The sequence below is a fragment of the Heterodontus francisci genome, chromosome 15 (assembly GCF_036365525.1).
Source record: "Heterodontus francisci isolate sHetFra1 chromosome 15, sHetFra1.hap1, whole genome shotgun sequence".
NCBI classification, from domain to species: Eukaryota; Metazoa; Chordata; class Chondrichthyes; order Heterodontiformes; family Heterodontidae; genus Heterodontus; species Heterodontus francisci.
Genome location: NC_090385.1, coordinates 29,646,473 through 29,661,719, shown reverse-complemented (window position 1 = coordinate 29,661,719; position 15,247 = coordinate 29,646,473). Strand labels below are relative to the sequence as shown.

Here is a 15,247-nt window from a genome sequence, read left to right as displayed (position 1 = left end):
TTAATCACATCTTTCCTGTAGTGCGGTGACCAGAACTGCACACAGTACTCCAAATGCGGCCTAACCAACGTTATGTACAACTGTAACACGATGTCCCAACTCTTGTACTCAATGCCTCGGCTGATGAAGGCAAGGATGCCATACGCCTTCTTCACCACCCTGTCTGCCTGTGTTGCCACTTTCAATGAGCTATGTACTTTCACGCCAAGGTCTCTCTGCTCAAGAACACTCCTCAGGGCCCTGCCATTCACTGTATATGTCCTGCCCTGGTTTAACTTCCCAAAATGCATCACTTCACACTTGTCTGCGTTAAATTCCATTTGCCACTCCCTTGCCCACTTTCCAAGTTGATCTATATCCTGTTATAACCTTAGACAACCTTCTTCACTGTCCACTATACCACCAATTTTGGTGTCATCTGCAAACTTACTAATCATTCACATACAAGTCATTAATATATATGACAAACAACATAGGACCCCTGTGGCACACCACTGGTCACCGGCCTCCAATCTGCAAAAAGAACCCTCCACTTTCACCCTCCGCCTCCTGTCACCAAGCCAATTTTGTATCCAATTGGCTAGCTCACCCTGGATCCCATGTGTTCGAACCTTCTGAACCAACCTACCACGCAGGACCTTGTCAAAGGCCTTGCTAAAGTCCATGTAGACAATGTCCATCGCCCTGCCCTCGTCAATCCTCTTGGTCACCTCCTCGAAAAACTCAATCAAATTCGTGAAACATGATTTCCCACGCACAAAGCCATGCTGACTATCCCTAATCAGACCATGCCTTTCCAAATGCATATAAATCATGTCTCTCAGAATCCTTTCCAATAACTTTCCCACCACTGATGTAAGGCTCACTGGCCTGTAGTTCCCTGGCTTATCCCTGCTGCCCTTCTTAAATAAAGGCACAACATTAGCTATCCTCCAGTCTTCCGGTACCTCACCTGTGGCTAACAATGATACAAAAATCTCTGGCAGGGTCCCAGCAATCTCCTCCCTTGCTTCCCACAGCATCCTAGGATGCACCTGGTCAGGCCCTGGGGATTTATCCAACTTAATGCGCTTCAAAACCTCCAACACCTCCTCCTTTGTAATGTTGATATGCTCCAGGATATCGCTGTTCCCTTATTTGAACTCACTAGCTTCCATCACCTTCTCCACGGTAAATACGGACAAGAAATATTCATTTAAGACCTCGCCCATTTCCTGTGGTTCCACATATAGACTGCAACACTGATCCTTAAGGGGACCCACACACTCCCTAGCTACCCTTTTACTCTTAATATACTTATAGAATCTTTTAGGAATCTATCCTATCTGCCAGGGAAATCTCATGGCCCCTTTTCACCCTCCTAATTTCCTTCTTAAGTGTAGTCCTACATTTGCTATACTCGTCAAGGGACTCACTCGATCCCAGCTGCCTATACCTGGCATATGCCTGCTCTTTGTTCTAAACAGACCCTCACTATCCCTCATCAACAAAGGTTCCCTAGCTTGCCAGCCTTGCCCTTCCATCTAACAGGAACAGGCCGGCCCTGAACTCTTCCTATCCCACTTTTAAAAGCCACCCACTTGACAGACATCCCTTTACCTGTAAACAGCCTCTCTCAATCAACTTTTGAGAGTTTCTGTCTGATGCCATCGAAATTAGCCTTCCCCCAATTTAGGACTTCAACCTGAGGACCAGTCCTATCCTTTTCCATAACTATCTTGAAGCGAATAGAGTTATGGTCATTGGTCCCAAAGTGCTCCCCCACTGACACATCAACCACCTGCCCATCCTCCTTTCCAAAGAGGAGGTCGAGTGTAGCCCCTTCTCTATAAGGGCCATCCACATACTGCTTCAGAAAACTATCCTGGACACACTTAATAAATTCTTCCCCATCTGATCCCTTAGCACTAAGGCAGTCCCAGTCAATATTAGGGAAGTTAAAATCACCTACTATTACAACCCTATAATTCCTACACCTATCTGTGATTTCCCTACATATATGCTCCTCCACTTCCCTCTGACTATTGGGGGGCCTATAGTATAATCCCATCAAAGTGATCACCCCTTTCTTATTTCTAAGTTCTACCCATATGGCCTCGCTGGACATTCGCCCCAGGATATCCTCTCTAAGTACTGCCATGATGTCCTCCCTAATCAATAGTGCAACTCCCCCTCCTCTCTTACCTCCACCTCTGTCATGCTGGAGGGATCGGTACCCCGGAACATTGAGCTGCCAGTCCTGCCCATCCCTCAAACACGTTTTCATCATAGCTATAATATCACAATCCCATGTTCTGAGTTCATCTGCCTTACCTGTAAGGCTACTTGCATTAAAGTAAATGCAGTTTAGCCTACCAGACCTTCCACGCTCCCTGTCCTGCCCCTGCCCGGCCTGCCTACTGGACTTGCTTGCTTTAAGCCCTACATTTGCCTCAACTATCTCATCGGAGAGACTACTACTTTGGGTCCCACCCCCCCTGCAAGACTAGTTTAAACCCTCCCAAGTAGTGCTAGCAAATCTCCCCGCAAGGATATTGGTCCCCCTCCAGTTTAGATGCAACCCATCCTTCTTGTACAGGTCACCTCTGGACTAGAAGAGATCCCAATGATCCAAGTAGCTGATGCCCTCCCACCTACAACAACTCTTCAGCCACGCATTCATTTGCCTAATCCTCCTATTCCTACCCTCATGAGCACGTGGCACAGGGAGTAATCCTGAGATTACAACCCTAGAGGTCCTGCTTTTCAACCTTCTGCCTAACTCCCTACATTCACTTTGCAGGACCTCATCTCTCTTCCCGCCTATGTCGTTCGTACCAATATGGACCACGACCCCTGGCTGCTGACCTTCTCCCTTCAGAATGTCCTGCAGCCGCTCCGAGACATCCTTGACCCTAGCAACATACCATCCTGGAGTCTCGTTTGTGGCCACAGAAACGCCTATCTGCACCCCTTATGATAGAATCCCCTATCACTATAGCTCTTCCAACCCTTTTCCTCCCCTGCTGTGCAGCAGAACCCTCCGTGGTGCCACAAACTTGGCTGTTGTTGCTTTCCCCTGGGAGGTCATCCCTCAACAGTATCCAAAGCGGTATATCTGTTTGAGAGGGGGATGGCCACAGGGGACCTGTGCACTACCTGCCTGTGCCTACTACTCCATCTGGTGGTCATCCATCTCTTTTCTGCCTCTGCAGCCATTACCTGCAGTGTGACCACCTCACTAAACGTGCTATCCACGACTACCTCAGCATCGCGGATGCTCCACAGTGAATCCACCTGCAGCTCCAGCTCCGTAATGCGGGTAGCCAGTAGCTGCAGATGGATGCACTTCCTGCACACATGGTCACCAGGGACACTGGAAGCGTCTCTGATTTCCCACATAGCGCAGGAGGAGCATATCACGCGGCTGAGCTCTTCTGCCTTGACTTAACCTTGATCTCTTAATCTTTGGCCTCCTTATCTCGAGAGACAATGGGTAAGTGCCTGGAGGTGGTCAGTGGTGTGTGGAACAGCGCCTGGAGTGGCTATAAAGGCCAATTCTAGAGTGACAGGCTCTTCCACATGTGCTGCAGAAAAATTTGTTTGTCGGGGCTTTTACACAGTTGGCTCTCCCCTTGCGCCTCTGTCTTTTTTCCTGCCAACTGTTAAGTCTCTTCGACCGCCACACTTTAGCCCCGCCTTTATGGCGACCATGCTCTGGAAGTGGTTCAAGAGTTCACCTACCTAGGCTCAACTATCACCAGTAACCTGTCTCTCGATGCAGAAATCAAAAAGCACATGGGAAGGGCTTCCACTGCTATGTCCAGATTGGCCAAGAAAGTGTGGGAAAATGGCGCACTGACACGGAACACGAAAGTCCGAGTGTATCAAGCCTGTGTCCTCAGTACCTTGCTCTATGGCAGCGAGGCCTGGACAACGTATGTTAGCCAAGAGCGACGTCTCAATTCATTCCATCTTCGCTGCCTCCGGAGAATACTTGGCATCAGGTGGCAGGACCGTATCTCCAACACAGAAGTCCTCGAGGCGGCCAACACCTCCAGCTTATACACACTACTGAGTCAGCGGCGCTTGAGATGGCTTGGCCACGTGAGCCGCATGGAAGATGGCAGGATCCCCAAAGACACATTTTACAGTGAGCTCGCCACTGGTATCAGACCCACCGGCCGTCCATGTCTCCGCTTTAAAAACGTCTGCAAATGCGACATGAAGTCCTGTGACATTGATCACAAGTCGTGGGAGTCAGTTGCCAGCGTTCGCCTGAGCTGGCGGGCAGCCATAAAGGCGGGGCTAAAGTGTGGCGAGTCGAAGAGACTTAACAGTTGGCAGGAAAAAAGACAGAGGCGCAAGGGGGGAGCCTACTGTGTAACAGCCCCAACAAACAAATTTTTCTGCAGCACCTGTGGAAGAGCCTGTCACTCTAGAATTGGCCTTTATAGCCACTCCAGGCGCTGCTCCACACACCACTGACCACCTCCAGGCGCTTACCCATTGTCTCTCGAGATAAGGAGGCCAAAGAAGAAGAGTACAAAAGCAAGGGAGTTATGATGAACCTTTACAAAACACAGGTTCGGCTTCAACTGGAGTATTGTGTCCAATTCTGTGCACTGCACTATAGGAAGGATGGAAAGGTTTTAGAGAGAGTGCAGAAAAGATTTATGAGAATAGTTCAGAATGAGGGATTTCAGTTATGTGGATAGATTGGAGAAGCTGGGGTTGTTCTCCTTAGAGAAGGTTCAGAGGAGATTTGATAGAAGTGTTCAAAATCATGAGGAATCTAGACAGAGTAGATAGAGAGAAACTGTTCCCATTGGTAGAAAGGCCAAGAACCAGGGGAGACCGATTTAAGGTGATTGGCAAAAGAATCAACAGCGACATGGGGCAAAGCTTTTATATGCAGCGAGTGTTTAAGCTCTGGAATGCACTACCCGAGAGTGTATTTTTAAAATTCATTTCATGGGATGTGGGTGTCGCTGGCAAGGCCAGCATTTGTTGCCCATCCCTAATTGCCCTTGAGAAGATGGTGGTGAGCTGCCTTCTTGTACCATTGTTGTCCATCTGGTGCGGGTACACCCACAGTGCTGTTAGGGAGGGAGTTCTAGGATTTTGATCCAGCGACAGTGAAGGAATGAGGATATATTTCCAAGTCAAGATGGTGTGTGGCTTGGAGGGAAACTTGGTGTTCCCATGTGTTTGCTGCCCTTGTCCTTCTAGGTGGTAGAGGTCATGAGTCTGGAAGGTGCTGTCGAAGGAGCCTTGGTGAGTTGATGCAATGCATCTTGTATCTGGTACACACTGCTGTCACTGTGCGTCACTGGTGGAGGAAGTGAATGTTTAAAATGGTGATGGGGTGCTGATCAACTGGGCTGCTTTTCCTGGATGGCGTCGAGCTTCCTGAGTGTTGTTGGAGCCGCATTCATCCAGGCAAGTGTAGAGTATTCCATCAAACTCCTGACTTGTGCCTTGTAGATGGTTGTCACACTCGCGAGAAGTGCAGCAACGAAATACAGAACAAAACTGAAGAGTTATAAAAATTGACTTTTTTCCTTTTAAAAGTGGACAATGTGCTGCACAAAGGCCACCAAAGTTTGGCTGACTTGGCCTCTATTTTCAAACTGTCTCACTGTCTGTTAAGGACAAATGGATATATTCCAAGCTAAGAGGTGTCAATTACACCCATCCTGAAACTATCAAGAGACATTCCTGAATTGAATGGGTTCTTTTGAAACAAAGAAGGTATGAAGTAGCCACATCCTGAGCCATGGTGTGTTCAAAATAGGGAGGGGGCCATGCATCTCCTAACAGAGGCTAATGTGAGAGATTTTTACCTTAAAAGGTAGCTCTCTGAAGAAAGAGCAAAAGGGAGAGAGAGGTCACAGAAAGGGATTCCAGCCAAGGGCTGTGAACAGTAGCCCAGCAAAAACCAAAGAAGGAGCCCTGTTGTGAATTCTGCACTTCAACTTGGTGCAGCAGGGAACTGAAAGTGACCACCGCCTCCAGTCTGAAGTCTTAACCACCAGAAAACAACCAATATTCAAGCCTGCAACTTTAAAGAAACTGTCCTCCAAGAAGATTCAACAGGTTTACTGTGAACCCCGAACACCTACCTCACTTCAAGCCACTTACCCTTTTCCTTCTCTATCTATTCTTGTGTGTGTGTCTGTGTGTTTGTGAATGAGTGCATTGGTGCGGTTGCAAACATTTTGGGAATGAATATCGTTCAATAAATAGTTTTAAAATGTTTTAAACATATAAGAAAATCTGTCACTGTCTGTTTATTTGACAAATAAACCACAAAGAGATTAAAACCCTAGTAACAAAAACACTGTATACCACGGTGCCACCACCTCTGGTGAGCCTGTCCTGCTGGTGGGACAGGACATAACCAGGAATGGTCATGGTGTTGTCTGGGACATTGGATGTAAGGTATGTTTCTGTGAGTGTGACTATGTCAGGCTGTTGCCTGACTAGTTTGTGGGACAGCCCTCCTAATTTTGGCACAAGCCCCCAGATGTCAGTGAGGAGGACTTTGCAGGGTCGATGGGGCTGGGCTTGCCATTGTCATTTCTAGATTGATGCCGGGCATTCCATTTGGTTTTATTCCTTTTCAGCTTTTGTGTAGCATTTTTGTACAACTGAATGGCTTACTAGGCCATTTCTGAGGGCAGTTAAGAGTCAACCACATTGCTGTGGGTCTGGAGTCACATGTAAGCCAGACCAGGGAAGGATGGCAGATTTCCTTCTCTAAAGGGCCATTAGTGAACCAGATGGGTTTTTACAACAATCAATGGTCAGCATTACTGAGACTAGCTTTCAATTCCAGGTTTGTAGTAATTAATTGAATGTATTAACTAATTGAATTTAAATTTCACCAGCTGCCATGGTGGAATTTGAACGCTTGTCCCCAGAATATTAGCCTGGGTCTCTGGATTACTAGTCCAGTGACATTACCACTACACCACCGCCTCCCCCATATGATGGACGTAGATACAATCGGAGCTTTAAAAAGGGAATTGGATAATTATCTGAAGAAAAAATAAATTGCCAGACTATGGGGAAAGTGCAGGGAGTGAGTTGATTTTGCAGAGAGCTGGCATGGACATGATGGGCCAAATCACCTCCTTCTAAGCTGTAACCATTCTGTGATTCTATGATTTTAACAGTAGCTTCTATCACAAAGAAACTGTTGTATCACCTGCATGACCTGGCAAGGATTAGAAATTGTATAACTGCAATTGGAATCTTGAGCAATTGGCACACAGAAGGGTCTGAAGAGAAAGGATACCGACACTCTTCTGATAAAATTAATGTCTTATGGCTGTTAAGGGACACTCAAACAATTGGACAGACTGAGAATTATTCAAGTAGTTTTCCTATATAGAAAATTCAGTAACTATTAGCAATTTCTTATTGATTCCTTATATAAGACATAAAATGTCTTAATAAAGTGTTTGTCAATGTGCTCATAGCTGTGTAGCTGACAGCTTTTCTTAGAATGAGGTGCCATTTAGTATGAGATATTGCTTACTCTCTATTACTATTATTATTGTTGTGTGTCGGTCAGACTGTTGAAACATATTTTTGGTTAGCAAACTTTACAGTATCCACTAATATTATTTGTCCATTGTGGGATTTTATTCACAACATTAACTTGTAAGATGCAACATCTGCTTTAAGAAGATAATTTCTGTTAAGAAATATTTCTTGGTTTTATACATTTCCAATGATCCTAATTTTAATAATCAGCACGTTCACCCAGAAAGATGCAAAGGACCTAAGGCAGCTAATAGCCTAGAAATTCAAGTGTGCAGCGCTCTTTTTCAGGCACGAAACAGCTTCCAATGCTGACAAGATGGTGGGCAGGAATTGCACGTTCATTATGAGGGACCAAAGCCGACAAGCCAACTGTTTAAAATATACTTACCTGAATGTGGAGCTGGGAGCAACAGGAGTACTCCTGAACCGACATTAAAACTCAACTGCCCCTTTCTCCCTGATAGCTGCCTCCACTCCCCCTAACACCTGTTATAATGTTTAACACAGTTGTTTTCAATTTTTTTCAAATAATATCCATATATTAAAGAAATAACATGTTATGAAGTCAACAAATACAGAAAAATATAGTTATCTGGTGATTTCATCGGCTGCAGTGTTTAATCTGGTGATTTAATCGGATGCAGTGTTTATGCTGTTTCTGTTCTGCCCCATCGATACGCCTTAACTCCATTGCACCAGGATGAATTTTTACCTTCCAGCACTGATTATTCATGAGGCCACTCTCACCAATTTTATACACATTTCAATTCTATACTATGGGCCTATGTCTTCTAGGAACTATATTATGATAATCCAAACTCACGTCTGTTATGAATCATAGTTTCCAGTAGGGTAGGGTGACCATACTTCTAAATGGAATCCGGGGATTCCACAGCTTGACAATCACTCCATCTGAGGCTGTGGAGCGAGCTCTGATTTGGCTCCCGGAACATCCACATGGCCTGGCACCAGCTCCACTCTTTAAGCCAGTTTATCGGCGACATCCGTTACTCATGGATTTTGGTTTCGGGGCCCTTTTCTCTTCAACCGAATTTCACAGGAAAACTGCGTGAGCTGGGGATTTGGTGAGGGAGGATTGGAGCCTGCATACTTCAGCCACAGAGTCCAATCTCTGCTTAAATTAAATTCCCTCAGCGAGTATGCCTCTTCTACTGGCTGAAAACAGGAGATTGGCATGCATCCCATCAATCAAAATCTGCCCTACTGCACAGCCCTGTGCATTTTGTTGACTGACTGCAGGGAAGCCCGGGGTCACATGGCTCCTGATTTGAACCCGCGCAGTCGTTAATATGTTATTCATTTGGGAACAAGTTTCATGAACCAGGGACTCTTCCAGGGACATTGTATGCCCAGGAACACAGTACCTCTTCCGGTGACTGTCCCCGGTGAACATGTGGTCACGCTACAGTAGAGAAGAGTCTTTCATTCTGTCTGTCGGGCTAGATTTGAACTCAGGTTCCAGATGTGAATGGAGGACATTTTAACCCAGTACAACACCAGATTATTGGACTAAAGCAATTCTCCCTGGGGAGAAAAGCACCATTATCCATTGAAGGGTTAAATGGTATGCTGCATACAGCCTACTGCAGGCTTCATTTCATTTCATCAAAGCCAATAGTTCAGCATGTTAAGTAGTCCATCAGTAGTGGAGCATGAGCAGAGAAGCGATGACTGTTATAAATCTTCTTCTGGCACACTGTTCTCTGAAGAAACATTTAATTACATTCCAATTTCATCAGAGCTGATGATATTGGCATAAGAGGATGATATTAACGTGATACATATTTACTGTGCAGCAGGTAGATTGTTATTCAGCTTCACAATTTCACAGGGCAATGTTTTTAGAATAAATCACTTAATGTGCATGTAGTACAGACTTGAATTGTAGAATACTGTGCTTCAAAATTAGGCCTATCTATTAGAGGTAGAAGAAATTAAAATCTCCATTTATTAAATAACAGTAACATCAATTAGGAATTGACAAGTTGGTGCTTGAAAATTGATTATCTTTCCCTTTTAGGATGAAGCACTCCCACATCACCCAATGCTCACTATAAACTGCGTTGAGATTGTTCAATTTCATTACGTGTTAAGCCTTTAGGTCAACTAGCAGGTGATTTTTATTTTTTAAATTATTCATTCACAGGATAGGGGTATCACTGGCAGGGCCAGTATTTAATGTCCATTCCTAATTGCCCTTGAGAAGGTGGTGGTGAGCTACTTTCTTTAAAACAACTGAGTGTATTGCCAGGCCATTTCAGAGGGCAGTTAAGACTCAATCACATTGCTGTAGGTCTGCAGTCACATTTAGCAACATGGGATTAGGAGTAGACCATTTAGCCCCTGGATTCTGTTCCGCCATTCAATGAGATCATGGCTGATATGCAACCTAACTCCATATACCTGCCTTAGCCCCATATCCCTTAATTCCTTTGGTTAACAAAATCCATCAATCTCAGGCTTAAAATTAACAATCGATTTAGCATCAATTGCTGTTTGCAGAAGAGAGTTCCAAACTTCTACCACTCTTTGGGTTGAATTTTCTTCTCCCGCTGCCGGGAATGGCGGCAGGCGATAAAAATGGCAGCCTGCACGTGCGGTAGATCACGCTGCCATGCTGCCACGACCTACCGTGCGGTGGCCCAAAATAATATGCCGGTGGGGCCCACACCCCATCACGTGGAGGGGGCGGGCTCTGCGATGCGGCAACGGCCTCAGCGGCCTGTGCGCAGGCGCTGGCACCATTTTTAAAGGGCAGTCAGCCCTGCCAGTACATTTAAAATTTTAAAGCCCTACCTCCTCCACCAATGCACTGCAAAATAAACTATCGTTCCTTCCCCCACTTAACAATTACATGTAATAATTGCCCTGTCCCTCCCAAAAACTTACATTTGACCCTGTACCCTCCCCTACTACACTGAAAATCATAAGTACCCCTCTTCCTCACCTCAGTAGCGCCAGCTTTCCCTGGACAGGAAAGTGAAGGTGCATGAGTGCCAGCCTCCACTCGGAAGATTGCGGGAAGCAGTTAAGTCGGCCAATCAGCACCACCGCAGAGGTGGTGGCTGCTGCCGGTACTGATTCTCCAGTAGCCATGGATCGTCGAGGGACCCAGGCCATAGATGAGTCAGGGCGCAGGGGGTTTCATGGCGTGGGGGTCACAGGGGAGGGGGGGGGCCTGGAAGGGGTTCGACAGCAAGGGCAGGGAGTATGCCACTCAGCGGTTCCCGTCCCCCCTTCCCAATGCTGGGTCTTTCGATCTAAAACGTGGCTACCTGACCCAAACCCAACCAGACCCGACAACATGTGTCGGGTTCGGATCGGGTCAGGTCTCTCTTTCGAGTCCAGCATTCGGGCTCAGGTCAGGTTGGGCTGAACTTGGACAGTGCTGCCTTGCTCTGGGAAGTAATCTTCAAACAAACATTTAGGACGTCAAGGCGGGAAACGTGAAGACCGGACTCCACACTCTGCAGTAAAGCCCGGCTACCTGACCAAACCTGATTACATGTGTCGGGTTCAGGTTGGGTTGGGGATTAAAAAAAATTAAAGGACTCGGGCCTGGGTCGGGTTCGGATTGCCTGTTGTTACGTCGGGTTTTAATTTTATACCCGAGCCAGGCTTTACTTCGATCAGGCTCTAGCTGCCTTTTAATGAGGGAATCCCCCCCCCCCCACCGCCCCCTCCGGAGCCAGCAAGCAGCCTACACGGTTTTGCTTTTCGTACTCCCTGTGTGGCGACAAGCCCGCCCGCCACTGGGTTAATACCGGTGGAGGTGGGATGAGGCTGTTAATTGGGCATTAATTGTCCACTTAAGGGCCTCAATTGGCGGCAGAATGGGAAAGCTGTCCATGGGCCTTCCCACCCCGGACTTAATTGGGGTGAAGGCAGGAGGTGCCAGAGTCCCCCGACTACCATCCCACCTGATTAAATGCTCACCCCACCTCCAAACCTGCTGTGGGGGAGAGCATAAAATTGCCCCCTATTGGTGGAATTTAATTCAGCCCATGGGAAGTGAGGTGGGGGTGGCTGCAGAATCGGGAGGGAAGACGGGAGTTGGAGTGCCTATCAGTTTCCCGACACCATTCAATTCAATCAGGGGCAGAGAAGGTCGAGTACGGCCTTCTGGCCTAGAGGCCATATGAGGCCCTTAAGTGGCCCTTAATTGGCCACCTAAGGGCTTCTTCCACCTGTTGCTGGTATTCTACCAGCAGCGGGGGGACACTCCAACATGTGGAGAAACTACCTAATAAAAGTTGGCAGCCTCCCTGCGGGCTCGGGGTGGTGGGGAGGGGTGGGGGTGTAGGCCTCCTGATCGGGCATCCTGTGGCCGCCGCTTAAACACTCCCTTGCCCTCACCAATGACCCTCCCCCACTCCCCTCGCCAGAGCCTGCCTGACTGAGCCCGGCGACCCCAACCCTGCTTACCTGGGTTCTGAGGCCTCCGCAATTGTTGTTGGTCCTGGCTGGATGCAGTCCCAGCAGTGACCACTGCTCCTAGTGGCGCTGATGGGACTGAAGAGCTGCCTGCCCCCGATTGGCTGGCAGTCCTTGGAGGCAGGATCTTCACCCTTAAAGGGACGGGAGCCCCAGCGGCAAGCAGGTAATTGCCTGATGGGCATAGTATTGTGTTAGGGGTCCTGGAAACAGCTGCGGCAGAGTTGCCCCCGCCATCGGGGCCACAGCCACCAGCATTAAATTCAGCCCAATGTAGGATATCAAGGGTGTCGTGCAAATGCAGAGGAAATTGACCAGAATGATATCTAGATTTAGAGATCTTAGCACTGAACATGGACTCCAAGAATTAGGATGATTTACTTTTGGAGAAATGCAGATAGAGAAGGTGTAATTGAAGTTTGTCAACTTTTAGAGGCATAAATTCATTATGGCACAGAAGGAGGTCATTCAGCCCATCGGGCCCATGACAACTCTTTGGGATAGAAATGCAATAATATACAAATGTGCCTCCTGGCTTGCCGTAGTCATGTGACCTCTACCATGAGGCACTCACTGCAGGCAGCCAATACATGGCCAGTTCAATAAAGACACAGTATAAGCAAGATTGTTGTCCTGTGCACTCGTAACTTTGCGTCAGAGTGGAGCTGATTGAGTGTTGAAGAGCTGTACACAGGAACACAGGAATGTTCAGAGCTGATGAAAGCTGCTAAAAGCCACAGGACGCCACAGAAAAGGAACAAAGATGCAAGCCACAGCTGAAAGCACTGGGTTAGACACAATGGGTGCAAATTTTCCTGTCCTGGTGCCAGTTGAGAAGAAAGGTGATATGAAGCAGAACTGGCAGTTTTCCACTCACAATGGCAAAATTACAAAATTGCGACAGATTTAATTAACAAACTAGAGCAGCTACAAGTAGCTACACTTTTATCACTGTTGGGGCGAGTCTGTTACAAAATGTATTCCACCCTAAATCTCTCCAAAGAACAAACAAAACTGACAGCAGAAATTCTGAAAGCCTTGAAAGCATGCTTTGAACCCCAATGAACGTAACTTATGAAGGTATGTGTTCAATATTAGGGCCCAAGGTGAAAAAGAGTCCATTGATCAATATGTGACTGCATTAACACAGCTCACAGAATCTTGTGAATTTGCGCAACTAAAAGATGATCTAATTAAAGACAGGATTGTATTAGACATAAGAGATCCCGCAGAGAGAGTACGTTTAATTAGAGAGAAGAAACTGACTCTCAGGAAAGCGATCGACATGTGCAAAAGCACTGACGTTGTAGATCAGCAGCTAAAACATATTCATGGCAGAACAGACCAGGACTTGCATTATTCTGATAGATATTCCAGCCCAAAAGGGCAGAAAAATCACGGACAAAGGGCAGGATGCAAATATTGCAGAGGACATCACACAAAGGAAAAGAAGTCATGTCCAGCGTGGAGAAAGCAGTGTTCTCACTGCAAGAAGCTGAATCATTTTGCACGCAAGTGTTTGGCTAGAAGGAATCACAACAAGCAGGTACAGATGGCCACTGGAGAGATATCAGCTGAAGATTCTGACAAATTACTATACACCATACAACAGGTTGGTTCAGTCAGGTCGATAGGTGATAAATGGTTTGTGACTTTTGGAATGATGACTGCAGAAGGAGAATATCAAGTCAAGATAAAGTGCCAGATAGACACCGGCGTGTCATGCAACATCATGACCTTCACAGACCTGTGCAAAGTGGCACAACATGGCGATCCAAAAATGAAGCCCTCAAAAGTAAGGGTGAGGCTATATAATGGCACCATACTGGTGCTGAGAGGAGAAACTACTCTGAGAGCCCAATACAATGACAAGAATGAAGATCTGGAGTTCCAGATCATAGACGGCAAGCAAAAGCCACTCATCTCAGCCGGAGCAAGTCTAAAGTTTGGACTGGTAACCCTTAACATGCAAGAGGAGATTTGCAAAATGTCACAGGACACTAAACCATTGATCGCGGAACAGATCCTAGAGGAATACAATGATGTGTTTACAGATTTAGGATGTGTTCCTGGAGAATATCATCTCGAAGTAAATGAGAGGGTAAGACCAATTCAGCGTCTGCTGAGGAAAGTTCCAACTGCCCTCAAGGCCAGCCTGAAAGACAAGATAGAAGAGCTGGAAAAGAAGGGAGTAATCAAGAAAGTGACAACTCCTACAGAATGGATTAGCAGCATGGTAGCAGTGAAACAACCTGGAAAGCTGAGAGTATGCATCGACCCAAAGGATCTAAATAAAGCTCTGAAGAGATCACACTACCCCATGGCAACCATCAAAGGAATTTTGCCATAACTTGCAAAGACAAAAATCTTCACTACCCGAGATGCAAAGGATGGTTACTGGCAAGTGAAGCTGGATGAAAGCAGCAGCTTTCTAACTACATTCTGGACGCTGTTTGGGAGATACAGATGGTTGCATATGCCGTTTGACATTTCCACGGCTCCAGAGGAGTATCAACGCAGACAGCATGAGATAGTTAGTCATCTTCCCGGAGTGGAAGCTATAGTGGATGATCTGCAGTTTATGGATACACAATTGCTGACCACGATCAAAATCTAGTGCGACTGCTAGACAGCTCGCCAGATGAGCCTGAAGCTGAACAAGAAAAAATTGCAATTAAAGATGCCCGAAGTCATGTATTGACAGCAAAAGGTCTTCGTCTGGATCCCGAAAAGGTGACAGCAGTAGCAGCGATGCGACATTCAACAGATGTAAAAGCAGTGCAACGATTTGTTGGATTCGACAACTATTTAGCAAAATTTTTGCCCAATTTGTCTTTGGAGTGTGAACCATTACACTAGCTCACTGCCAAGGACGTGCAGTGGCATTGGAGCACAGAACAAGAAAAGCATTCACTAATATCTAACAACTAGTGATGGCAATGTCAGTGCTGAAAGACTATGACGTAAAGGATGAAGTTACCCTGCAGTATGACACCAGCGAGACAGGACTTGGAGCAACCCTAATCCAGCAAGAACAACCGGTTGTATTTGCATCCAGGGCGTTAATACTATGCTCAGATTGGGAAAGAATGCCTGGCCATTGTCTTTGCTTGTCAATGTTTTCATCAATACCGACTTGGAAGAGACAAAGTGACAGTCGAGTCTGACCACAAGCCACTTCAAAGCATTTTCCTTAAGCCGCTACTATCTGCTCTAAAGTGTCTGCAAAGAACGTTACTCCGGTCACAGAGATATCATC

General features: G+C 46.5%; 1 long non-coding RNA gene across 2 annotated transcripts in view; it reads right to left on the bottom strand.

The window, feature by feature from the left end:
- LOC137377564 (uncharacterized) overlaps positions 1–8,612 on the bottom strand; it is a 122,201-nt gene extending 113,589 nt beyond the window's left edge. For both annotated transcript variants that reach the window (XR_010976440.1, XR_010976439.1), the window contains exon 1: positions 8,357–8,612. This is a non-coding gene — a long non-coding RNA (uncharacterized lncRNA). The remainder of the gene's footprint in view (positions 1–8,356) is intronic.
- Between the last annotated feature and the right edge of the window lie 6,635 nt (positions 8,613–15,247).